This window comes from Pseudophryne corroboree, unplaced genomic scaffold, assembly GCF_028390025.1.
Source record: "Pseudophryne corroboree isolate aPseCor3 unplaced genomic scaffold, aPseCor3.hap2 scaffold_912, whole genome shotgun sequence".
Lineage (NCBI taxonomy): Eukaryota > Metazoa > Chordata > Amphibia > Anura > Myobatrachidae > Pseudophryne > Pseudophryne corroboree.
This window is the reverse complement of record NW_026970492.1, coordinates 188,800-200,145: the sequence shown is the minus strand read 5'-3', so window position 1 is coordinate 200,145 and position 11,346 is coordinate 188,800. Positions and strand designations below refer to the sequence as shown.

The 11,346-nt window shown below is 49.5% G+C and overlaps 10 non-coding genes and 1 pseudogene across 10 annotated transcripts; 10 read left to right on the top strand and 1 right to left on the bottom strand.

The window, feature by feature from the left end:
• Window positions 1-392: 392 nt before the first annotated feature.
• LOC135045819 (U1 spliceosomal RNA) lies at window positions 393-571 on the bottom strand (annotated as a pseudogene).
• A 3,773-nt stretch (window positions 572-4,344) lies between these two features.
• Window positions 4,345-4,508, top strand: LOC135045859 (U1 spliceosomal RNA). Its single transcript, XR_010238255.1, has one exon. It is a non-coding gene; the product is annotated as a U1 spliceosomal RNA (small nuclear RNA).
• Window positions 4,509-4,660: 152 nt separating this feature from the next.
• Window positions 4,661-4,823, top strand: LOC135045780 (U1 spliceosomal RNA). The gene has a single exon (XR_010238195.1). It is a non-coding gene; the product is annotated as a U1 spliceosomal RNA (small nuclear RNA).
• A 671-nt stretch (window positions 4,824-5,494) lies between these two features.
• On the top strand, window positions 5,495-5,658 carry LOC135045715 (U1 spliceosomal RNA). Its single transcript, XR_010238130.1, has one exon. It is a non-coding gene; the product is annotated as a U1 spliceosomal RNA (small nuclear RNA).
• A 152-nt stretch (window positions 5,659-5,810) lies between these two features.
• On the top strand, window positions 5,811-5,974 carry LOC135045785 (U1 spliceosomal RNA). The gene has a single exon (XR_010238201.1). It is a non-coding gene; the product is annotated as a U1 spliceosomal RNA (small nuclear RNA).
• Window positions 5,975-6,644: 670 nt separating this feature from the next.
• Window positions 6,645-6,808, top strand: LOC135045683 (U1 spliceosomal RNA). The gene has a single exon (XR_010238098.1). It is a non-coding gene; the product is annotated as a U1 spliceosomal RNA (small nuclear RNA).
• Window positions 6,809-6,960: 152 nt separating this feature from the next.
• On the top strand, window positions 6,961-7,124 carry LOC135045812 (U1 spliceosomal RNA). Its single transcript, XR_010238213.1, has one exon. It is a non-coding gene; the product is annotated as a U1 spliceosomal RNA (small nuclear RNA).
• Window positions 7,125-9,548: 2,424 nt separating this feature from the next.
• LOC135045835 (U1 spliceosomal RNA) lies at window positions 9,549-9,712 on the top strand. Its single transcript, XR_010238232.1, has one exon. It is a non-coding gene; the product is annotated as a U1 spliceosomal RNA (small nuclear RNA).
• A 152-nt stretch (window positions 9,713-9,864) lies between these two features.
• On the top strand, window positions 9,865-10,027 carry LOC135045738 (U1 spliceosomal RNA). The gene has a single exon (XR_010238154.1). It is a non-coding gene; the product is annotated as a U1 spliceosomal RNA (small nuclear RNA).
• Window positions 10,028-10,701: 674 nt separating this feature from the next.
• On the top strand, window positions 10,702-10,865 carry LOC135045856 (U1 spliceosomal RNA). Its single transcript, XR_010238252.1, has one exon. It is a non-coding gene; the product is annotated as a U1 spliceosomal RNA (small nuclear RNA).
• Window positions 10,866-11,017: 152 nt separating this feature from the next.
• On the top strand, window positions 11,018-11,180 carry LOC135045746 (U1 spliceosomal RNA). The gene has a single exon (XR_010238164.1). It is a non-coding gene; the product is annotated as a U1 spliceosomal RNA (small nuclear RNA).
• The last annotated feature ends 166 nt before the right edge of the window (window positions 11,181-11,346 follow it).

The following is an 11,346-nucleotide window of genomic DNA, read 5'->3' as shown; positions in this document are numbered from 1 at the left end:
CAAGTCAAAATTTCAAACCCCCTGTTATGGTGTAGGGTACCTGGCCTTCTCTGATGTAATCAGAGTTAGATTTGATTCAGTGATTTTATAAAAACAGCTAGGAAGCACAATTTAGCAGTGGGTTGCAGAGAAAAAGAAATATGCTGGCAGAAAAATCCAATTGAGTGATTAAACAGCTCTTCATTTTCTGGCTTTATTTTTATGCTAACAAATTTGTGCTCTGAAAAGTGTCCACAAAGCCAAGTATCTGATTAACACCTTTGTAGGGATGGTTTTTCACCTATTATTAAATTAAACTTGCTTCATTGGAAAGGCAGCAAGTGATGTCATCCAAGCATTGGGTCAAAGTTGGCTTCAAACCTCGTCTGCTTATGAAAAGAGAAAAGGGGTATGCAGGGCATGGCGGCCTTTTGCGGTGCTTGGATGACCCCTAGTTCGCATTAAATAATGCAGTCGAGTTTCCCACATTTGGGGAAATCACAGAGGTCAGCATACCCAGAATGCAATGAATGAACCGCACCCTGGGAGAACAGTCTTCATGACCATGGTATCTCCTATGCAAAATAAGTATGATTTGGGATAGGGCTGGGGAGGGCCGCTGCTCAGGCACATCTCTGTCAAGTAAAGGAGATTCAACTGAGGCAGCACAAGGGAACTCTCATCTGGGGACAACAACTGCAGGGAGAACACATATTTTCAGATGAACATGGGAGGGCAGAAGGCTGCCTAATACTGAAGCACCCCCAAACAACAAACCAAATGCAACAACTAGTGCAAGCATTCCTGGGGGAAGGCCTGCAGCAGATGGATTTGCATATGGCGATGTCATCCAAGCAGTGGGTCAAAGTTGGCTTCAACCCTCGTCTGCATATGAAAAGAGAAAAGGGGTGTGCAGGGCATGGCGGCCTTTTGCGGCACTTGGATGACCCCTAGTTCGCATTAAACACCTCCACCCTCCGTCGGTGTGGGGCTCATGTTGGCTATGCCCCAGCCCCTGAAGGATTCAAGCTGATTTCTTGCAGCAGCTGGGCACTGTAACAGCTCCAGAGCTGCTCTGTAAGGCAAGTAAAAGGGTGTGGGCCCTGCAGCAATACCTGTAGTTCGCATTGTGCGAGACCCCTAGTTCGCATTAAACACCCCCACCCTCCTTCGGTGTGGGGCTCATGTTGGCCATGCCCCAGCCCCTGAAGCATTCACGCTGATTTCTTGCAGCAGCTGGGCACTGTAACAGCTCAAGAGCTGCTCTGTAAGGCAAGTAAAAGGGTGTGGGCCCTGCAGCACTACCTGTAGTTTGCATTGTGCATTGGAAGGCACAAAGTAAGCAGACGGGAGGAGAAGTCAGGATAGTGCACAAGGGTATAGACGGGAGGGGCTCAAGAAAAAAGAAGTGGAAACAGACAGCAAACTAGGCTTCCAATGCACAATGCAAACTACAGGTAGTGCTGCAGGGCCCACACCCTTTTACTTGCCTTACAGAGCAGCTCTGGAGCTGTTTAATCACTCAATTGGATTTTTCTGCCAGCATAATTTTTCTCTTACGTCCTAGAGGATGCTGGGGATTCCGTAAGGACCATGGGGGATAGACGGGCTCCGCAGGAGACATGGGCACTTTAAGAAAGACTTTAGATCTGGGTGTGCACTGGCTCCTCCCTCTATGCCCCTCCTCCAGACCTCAGTTTACTACTGTGCCCAGAGGAGACTGGGTGCTTTTCAGGGAGCTCTCCTGAGTTTCCTGACAGAAAGTATATTTGTTAGATTTTTTTATTTTCAGGGAGCCTGCTGGCAACAGACTCCCTGCATCGAGGGGCGGAGGGGAGAGATGCACACCTACTTCTGTGAGTTGATAGGCTCTGCTTCTTAGGCTACTGTACAGCATTAGCTCCAGAGGGATCGGTACGCAGGTCTCACCCTCGCCGTCCGTCCCAGAGCCGCACCGCCGTCCCCCTCGCAGAGCCGGAAGATAGAAGCCGGGTGAGTATGAGAAGAAAAGAAGACTTCAGAGGCGGCGGAAGACTTCATGATCTTCACTGAGGTAACGCACAGCAGTAAAGCTGTGCTCCATTGCTCCAATACACCTCACACACGGCAGTCAGTGTAAGGGTGAAGGGCGCAGGGGGGACGCCCTGGGCAGCAATATAGACCTCTCTTTGGCAAAATAAATATATATGCAGCTAGGCACTGTATATATATATATAAGAGCCCCCGCCATTTTTTTACTATATTTGAGCGGGACAGAAGCCCGTCGCTGAGGGGGTGGGGCTTCTCCCTCAGCACTCACCAGCGCCATTTTCTCCACAGCACCGCTGAGGGGAAGCTCCACGGACTCTCCCCTGCTTATACCACGGTAGAAAGAGGGTCTTAAAGAAGAGGGGGGCACATAATTAGGCGCATATATATATGGAAATACAGCGCTACTGGGTAAACATAAAATTATTGTGTTTTTTTCCTGGGTCATATAGCGCTGGGGTGTGTGCTGGCATACTCTCTCTCTCTGTCTCTCCAAAGGGCCTTGTTGGGGAACTGTCCTCAGATAAGAGGATTCCCTGAGCGTATGGTGTGTCGGTACACGTGTGTCGACATGTCTGAGGTAGAAGGCTCTCCTAGAGAGGAGCAGGAGCAAATTAATGTGGTGTCTCCATCGACAACGCCGACACCTGACTGGATGGATATGTGGAATGTTTTAAGTGCTAATGTAAACTTATTACACAAGAGATTAGACAAAGCTGAAGCTAGGGAACAGTCAGGGAGTCAACCCATGCCTGTCCCTATGTCGCAGGGACCTTCGGGGTCTCAAAAGCGCCCACTATCCCAAATAGTTGACACAGATACCGACACAGATTCTGACTCCAGTGTCGACTACGATGATGCAAAGTTACAGCCAAAATTGGCTAAATGTATTCGATATATGATTATTGCAATAAAAGATGTTTTGCACATCACAGAGTCCCCTGTCCCTGACACGAGGGTACACATGTATAAGGGAAAGAAACCTGAGATAACCTTTCCCTCCTCACATGAGTTGAACGAATTATGTGAAAAAGCTTGGGAATCTCCAGACAAAAAGCTGCAGATTCCCAAAAGGATTCTTATGGCGTATCCTTTCCCGCCAATGGACAGGATACGGTGGGAATCCTCCCCTAGGGTGGATAAAGCATTGACACGCTTATCCAAAAAGGTAGCGCTGCCATCCCAGGATACGGCTACCATCAGGGACCCTGCTGACCGCAAGCAGGAGGTTACCCTAAAGTCCATTTACACACATTCTGGTACCTTACTCAGACCGGCAATTGCGTCGGCCGGGGTTGTAGCGCGGTGGCAGCATGGACAGATACCTTATCAGCAGAGATTGAGACCCTAGATAAGGATGCTATGTTATTGACCATAGGGCATATAAAAGATGCTGTCCTATATATGAGAGATGCTCAAAGTGACATTAGTCTACTGGGTTCTAGAATAAACGCTATGTCGATTTCTGCTAGACGAGTCCTATGGACCCGGCAATGGACAGGTGATGCCGACTCAAAAAGGCATATGGAGGTTTTACCTTACAGGGGTGAGGAATTGTTTGGGGAAGGTCTCTCGGACCTAGTCTCCACAGCTACAGCTGGTAAATCAAATTTTTTGCCTTATATTCCCTCACAGCCTAAGAAAGCACCACATTATCAAATACAGTCCTTTCGATCACAGAGAAACAAGAAAGTACGAGGTGCGTCCTTTCTTGCCAGAGGTAAGGGCAGAGGGAAGAAGCTGCACAACACAGCTAGTTCCCAGGAACAGAAGTCCTCCCCGGCCTCTACAAAATCCACCGCATGACGCTGGGGCTCCGCTAAAGGAGTCCGCCCAGTTGGGGGCACGTCTTCGAGTTTTCAGCCACATCTGGGTTCATTCGCAGGTGGATCCCTAGGCAATAGAAATTGTTTCTCAGGGTTACAAGCTGAAATTCGAAGAGGTGCCTCCTCGCCGGTTTTTCAAATCGGCCCTACCATCTTCTCCCCAGGAAAGGGAGATAGTGTTAAATGCAATTCACAAATTGTATCTTCAACATATGCAGATGAGGGTTCCAGCCAACTTTGGCCCACTGCTTGGATGACATCACCGTATGCAAATCCGTCTTCTGCAGACCTTCTCCCAGGAATGCTTGTACTAGTTGTTGCATTTGGTTTGTTGTTTGGGCGTGCTTCAGTATTAGGCAGCCTTCTGCCCTCCCATGTTCATCTGAAAATATGTGTTCTCCCGGCAGTTGTTGTCCCCAGATGAGAGTTCCCTTGTGCTGCCTCAGTTGAATCTCCTTTACTTGACAGAGATGTGCCTGAGCAGCGGCCCTCCCCAGCCCTATCTCAAATCATACTTATTTTGCATAGGAGATACCATGGTCATAAAGATTGTTCTCCCAGGGTGAGGTTCATTCATTGCATTCTGGGTATGCTGACCCCTGTGATTTCCCCAAATGTGGGAAACTCAACTGCATTATTTGTGGTAGTGGGGGACTGTGTTTGTGTTTTCCTCTGGTCAGCTCTGGTAAAAGTCAGATTTCTTTGTCTCAGATCTTCCTCTAGCCTTGTTCTTCTTTCGAGAGTTCCATTGTGCTGCCTCAGTTTGACCTCCTTCACTTGACAGGGGGGTACCCGAGCAGCGACCCTCCCCAGCTCTAGCCCAACTCCTACATACCTGCCAGGTGAGATACTATGATCATGAAGGTGCTTCTCCCAGGGCAAGGCGCACCCATTGCACTCTGGGTGTGCTGCTCCTGCGATTTCCCCAAATGTGGGAAACTTGACTGCATAATTTGTGTTTCCCCTGGTCGGCTCTCGTATAATTCAGATCTCTTTGTCTCAGGTCTCTCTCCAGCCTAGTTTGCTGTCTGTTTCCACTTCTGTTTTCTTGAGCCGCTCCCTTCTATGCCCTTGCGCACTATCCTGACTTCTCCCGTCTGCTTACTTTGTGCCTTCCAACGCACAATGCGAACTACAGGTAGTGCTGCAGGGCCCACACCCTTTTACTTGCCGTACAGAGCAGCTCTGGAGCTGTTACAGTGCCCAGCTGCTGCAAGAAATCAGCTTGAATGCTTCAGGGGCTGGGGCATAGCCAACATGAGCCCCACACCGAAGGAGGGTGGAGGTATTTAATGCGAACTAGGGGTCATCCAAGCACCGCAAAAGGCCGCCATGCCCTGCATAACCCTTTTCTCTTTTCATATGCAGATGAGGGTTCCAGCCAACTTTGGCCCACTGCTTGGATGACATCACCGTATGCAAATCCGTCTTCTGCAGACCTTCTCCCAGGAATGCTTTTACTAGTTGTTACATTTGGTTTGTTGTTTGGGGGTGCTTCAGTATTAGGCAGCCTTCTGCCCTCCCATGTTCATCTGAAAATATGTGTTTTCCCTGCAGTTGTTGTCCCCAGATGAGAGTTCCCTTGTGCTGCCTCAGTTGAATCTCCTTTACTTGACAGAGATGTGCCTGAGCAGCGGCCCTCCCCAGCCCTATCCCAAATCATACTTATTTTGCATAGAAGTTTCCATGGTCATGAAGATTGTTCTCCCAGGGTGAGGTTCATTCATTGCATTCTGGGTATGCTGACCCCTGTGATTTCCCCAAATGTGGGAAACTCGACTGCATTAATTGTGGTAGTGGGGGACTGTGTTTGTGCTTTCCTCTGGTCAGCTCTGGTAAAAGACAGATTTCTTTGTCTCAGATCTTCCTCTAGCCTTGTTCTTTTTTCGAGAGTTTCCTTGTGCTGCCTCAGTTGGATCTCCTTCACTTGACAGGGGGGTGCCCGAGCAGCGACCCTCCCCATCTCTAGCCCAACTCCTACTTACCTGCCAGGTGAGATACTATGATCAGGAAGGTGCTTCTCCCAGGGCAAGGCTCACCCATTGCACTCTGGGTGTGCTGCTCCTACGATTTCCCCAAATGTGGGACACTTGACTGCATAATTTGTGTTTCCTCTAGTCGGCTACTCGTATAATTCAGATCTCTTTGTCTCAGGTCTCTCTCCAGCCTAGTTTGCTGTCTGTTTCCACTTCTCTTTTCTTGAGCCGCTGCCTTCTATGCCCTTGTGCACTCTCCTGACTTCTCCTGTCTGCTTACTTTGTGCCTTCCAACGCACAATGCAAACTACAGGTAGTGCTGCAGGGCCCACACCCTTTTACTTGCCTTTCAGAGCAGCTCTGGAGCTGTTACAGTGCCCAGCTGCTGCAAGAAATCAGCTTGAATGCTTCAGGGGCTGGGGCATAGCCAACATGAGCCCCACACCGACGGAGGGTGGAGGTGTTTAATGCGAACTAAGGGTCATCCAAGCGCCGCAAAAGGCCGCCATGCCCTGCATACCCCTTTTCTCTTTTCATATGCAGATGAGGGTTCCAGCCAACTTTGGCCCACTGCTTGGATGACATCACCGTATGCAAATCCGTCTTCTGCAGACCTTCCCCCAGGAATGCTTGTACTAGTTGTTGCATTTGGTTTGTTGTTTGGGGTGCTTCAGTATTAGGCAGCCTTCAGCTCTCCCATGTTCATCTGAAAATATGTGTTCTCCCTGCAGTTGTTGTCCCCAGATGAGAGTTCCCTTGTGCTGCCTCAGTTGAATCTCCTTTACTTGAAAGAGATGTGCCTGAGCAGCGGCCCTCCCCAGCCCTATCCCAAATCATACTTATTTTGCATAGGAGATATAATGGTCATGAAGATTGTTCTCCCAGGGTGAGGTTCATTCATTGCATTCTGGGTATGCTGACCCCTGTGATTTCCCCAAATGTGGGAAACTCGACTGCATTATTTGTGGTAGTGGGGGACTGTGTTTGTGCTTTCCTCTGGTCAGCTCTGGTAAAAGTCAGATTTCTTTGTCTCAGATCTTCCTCTAGCCTTGTTCTTTTTTTGAGAGTTTCCTTGTGCTGCCTCAGTTGGATCTCCTTCACTTGACAGGGGGGTGCCCGAGCAGCGACCCTCCCCAGCTCAAGCCCAACTCCTACTTACCTGCCAAGTGAGATACTATGATCAGGAAGGTGCTTCTACCAGGGCAAGGCTCACCCATTGCACTCTGGGTGTGCTGCTCCTACGATTTCCCCAAATGTGGGACACTTGACTGCATAATTTGTGTTTCCTCTGGTCGGCTACTCGTATAATTCAGATCTCTTTGTCTCAGGTCTCTCTCCAGCCTAGTTTGCTGTCTGTTTCCACTTCTCTTTTCTTGAGCCCCTGCCTTCTATGCCCTTGTGCACTCTCCTGACTTCTCCTGTCTGCTTACTTTGTGCCTTCCAACGCACAATGCAAACTACAGGTAGTGCTGCAGGGCCAACACCCTTTTACTTGCCTTACAGAGCAGCTCTGGAGCTGTTACAGTGCCCAGCTGCTGCAAGAAATCAGCTTGAATGCTTCAGGGGCTGGGGCATAGCCAACATGAGCAGCAAGATGCAGCACTGGACTATTAGTAATGTACTGTTGTATGCTGAGCACCACAATGCAGCACAAGACAATGAGCAGTGATACTGAGCACTGATGAGGATACTACTGAGAACTGACACTGAGCAGGAGAGACACACTACTAGTATTACTGAGCAGCAATAAGTAACCACTGATACTGGGCACTGATATTGAGATTTCCACTGAGAGAACATAGCCACGTCCTCTCCGCTCTCTCTTCAATGCACGAGTAAAAATGGCGGCAACGCGCAGCTCTTTATATGGAATCCGAATCTCGCGAGAATCTGACAGCGGGATGATGACATTTTCCCTTGTTCAGGTTTTCATAGTCAGGCGGGAACAACCGAGCCTGCCACGGACCAGTGTAAACCACGTGGAGTTCGTCGGGAATTCGGTACTCGGAGAACCGAACCCGCTCCTCTATATATACTATATTACTATGTTACTGTAGTATACAGAACACCACAATGCAATGAGCAGTGATAGTGAGCACTGATGAGGATACTAGAACTGACACTGAGCAGCAAGATGCAGCACTGGACTATTAGTAATGTACTGTAGTATGCTGAGCACCACAATGCAGCACAAGACAATGAGCAGTGATACTGAGCACTGATGAGGATACTACTGAGAACTGACACTGAGCAGGAGAGACACACTACTAGTATTACTGAGCAGCAATAAGTAACCACTGATACTGAGCACTGATATTGAGATTTCCACTGAGAGAACATAGCCACGTCCTCTCCGCTCTCTCTTCAATGCACGAGTAAAAATGGCAGCAACGCGCAGCTCTTTATATGGAATCCGAATCTCGCAAGAATCCGACAGCGGGATGATGACATTTTCCCTTGTTCAGGTTTTCCGAGTCAGGCGGGAACAACCGAGCCTGCCTCGGACCAGTGTAAACCACGTGGAGTTCGTGGGGAATTCGGTTCTCGGAGAACCGAACCCGCTCCTCTCTACCTTATACCCATCAATTTTTTTATTTTCAATCTAAGCCCCTGCAGTTTTCTGTAAGCATCTGCTTCGCTATGATGATCAACAAGTCACAAGGGCAAACACTCAGGGCTTGAGGCGTAGATCTTAGGACCAGCTGCTACAAGCATGGCAGAGGTGTCACTATCACTGGTGACACCCAGAAAGGTAGCGAGGGAGATTGTAATGCAGTGCGCACAGATAAACAGCGCAATGGTAAAAAGGAGGCATGGTTTCATAGGTAGGGGCGTGGCCTGGTGGCCTGAATCTACATTTTGTTGCTCCGGGTGTCCCGGGGGTTGGGGGCTGCACCCGGGGACTAGTGTGTGAGCTGTGCTGGCTCCTGCACAGTGACAGGGCATGGCCACCCAGCATGACGCCTCCCTTCTTGACCATGCTGTAATTGCAGTCGCACTGCAGTTCAGCGTGATCATAAAAAATGGTGTAGGCTCCTGCTGGTGCAGGCTGTAGAGAAAAGCTGCTGTGACCACGCCCCCTGTGTCTCCTCCGTTGCAGACCCCATTTTGAAGCCTTGCCCCCGGACTAAGAGAAAAGTATGCCCTTGCGCACTATCCTGACTTCTCCTCCCGTCTGCTTAATTTGTGCCTTCCAACGCACAATGCGAACAACAGGTGGTGCTGCAGGGCCCACACCCTTTTACTTGCCTTACAGAACAGCTCTGGAGCTGTTACAGTGCCCAGCTGCTGCAAGAAATCAGCTTGAATGCTTCAGGGGATGGGGCATGGCCAACATGAGCCCCACACCAAAGGAGGGTGGGGGTGTTTAATGCGAACTAGGGGTCATCCAAGCACTGCAAAAGGCCGCCATGCCCTGCATGCCCCTTTTCTCTTTTCATATGCAGATGAGGGTTCCAGTCAACTTTGGCCCACTGCTTGGATAACATCACCGTATGCAAATCCGTCTGCTGCAGACCTTCCCCAAGGAGTGCTTGTACTAGTTGTTGCATATGGTTTGATATTTGATGGTGCTTCAGTATTAGGCAGCCTTCCGCCCTCCCATGTTCATCTGAAAAGATGTGGTCTCCCTGCAGTTGTTGTCCCCAGATGAGAGTTCCCTTGTGCTGCCTCAGTTGAATCTCCTTTACTTGACAGAGATGTGCCTGAGCAGCGGCCCTCACCAGCCCTATCCCAAATCATACTTATTTTGCATAGGAGATACCATGGTCATGAAGATTGTTCTCCCAGGGTGAGGTTCATTCATTGCATTCTGGGTATGCTGACCCCTGTGATTTTCCCAAATGTGGGAAACTCGACTGCATTATTTGTGGTAGTGGGGGACTGTGTTTGTGCTTTCCTCTGGTCAGCTCTGGTAAAAGTCAGATTTCTTTGTCTCAGATCTTCCTCTAGCCTTGTTCTTCTTTCGAGAGTTCCCTTGTGCTGCCTCAGTTGGATCTCTTTCACTTGACAGGGGGGTGCCCGAACAGCGACCCTCCCCAGCTCTAGCCCAACTCCTACTTACCTGCCAGGTGAGATACTATGATCATGAAGGTGCTTCTCCCAGGGCAAGGCTCACCCATTGCACTCTGGGTGTGCTGCCCCTGCGATTTCCCCAAATGTGGGAAACTTGACTGCATAATTTGTGTTTCCCCTGGTCGGCTCTCGTATAATTCAGATCTCTTTGTCTCAGGTCTCTCTCCAGCCTAGTTTGCTGTCTGTTTCCACTTCTCTTTTCTTCAACCGCTCCCTTCTATACCCTTGTGCACTATCCTGACTTCTCCTCCCGTCTGCTTACTTTGTGCCTTCCAATGCACAATGCAAACTACAGGTAGTGCTGCAGGGCCCACACCCTTTTACTTGCCTTACAGAGCAGCTCTGGAGCTGTTACAGTGCCCAGCTGCTGCAAGAAATCAGCTTGAATGCTTCAGGGGATGGGGCATGGCCAACATGAGCCCCACACCAAAGGAGGGTGGAGGTGTTTAATGCGAACTAGGGGTCATCCAAGCACCACAAAAGGCCGCCATGCCCTGCACGCCCCTTTTCTCTTTTCATATGCAGATGAGGGTTGAAGCCAACTTTGACCCACTGCTTGGATGACATCACCGTATGCAAATCCGTCTTCTGCAGAACTTCCCCCAGGAATGCTTGCACTAGTTGTTGCATTTGGTTTGTTGTTTGGGGGTGCTTCAGTATTAGGCAGCCTTCTGCCCTCCCATGTTCATCTGAAAATATGTGTTCTCCCTGCAGTTGTTGTCCCCAGATGAGAGTTCCCTTGTGCTGCCTCAGTTGAATCTCCTTTACTTGACAGAGATGTGCATGAGCAGCGGCCCTCCCCAGCCCTATTCCAAATCATACTTATTTTGCATAGGAGATACCATGGTCATGAAGATTGTTCTCCCAGGGTGAGGTTCATTCATTGCATTTTGGGTATGCTGACCCCTGTGATTTCCCCAAATGTGGGAAACTTGACTGCATTATTTGTGGTAGTGGGGGACTGTGTTTGTGCTTTCCTCTGGTCAGCTCTGGTAAAAGTCAGATTTCTTTGTCTCAGATTTTCCTCTAGCCTTGTTCTTCTTTCGAGAGTTCCATTGTGCTGCCTCAGTTGGATCTCCTTCACTTGACAGGGGGGTACCCGAGCAGCGACCCTCCCCAGCTCTAGCCCAACTCCTACTTACCTGCCAGGTGAGATACTATGATCATGAAGGTGCTTCTCCCAGGGCAAGGCTCACCCATTGCACTCTGGGTGTGCTGCCCCTGCGATTTCCCCAAATGTGGGAAACTTGACTGCATAATTTGTGTTTCCCCTGGTCGGCTCTCGTATAATTCAGATCTATTTGTCTCAGGTCTCTCTCCAGCCTAGTTTGCTGTCTGTTTCCACTTCTCTTTTCTTCAGCCGCTCCCTTCTATACCCTTGTGCACTATCCTGACTTCTCCTCCCGTCTGCTTACTTTGTGCCTTCCAATGCACAATGCAAACTACAGGTAGTGCTGCAGGGC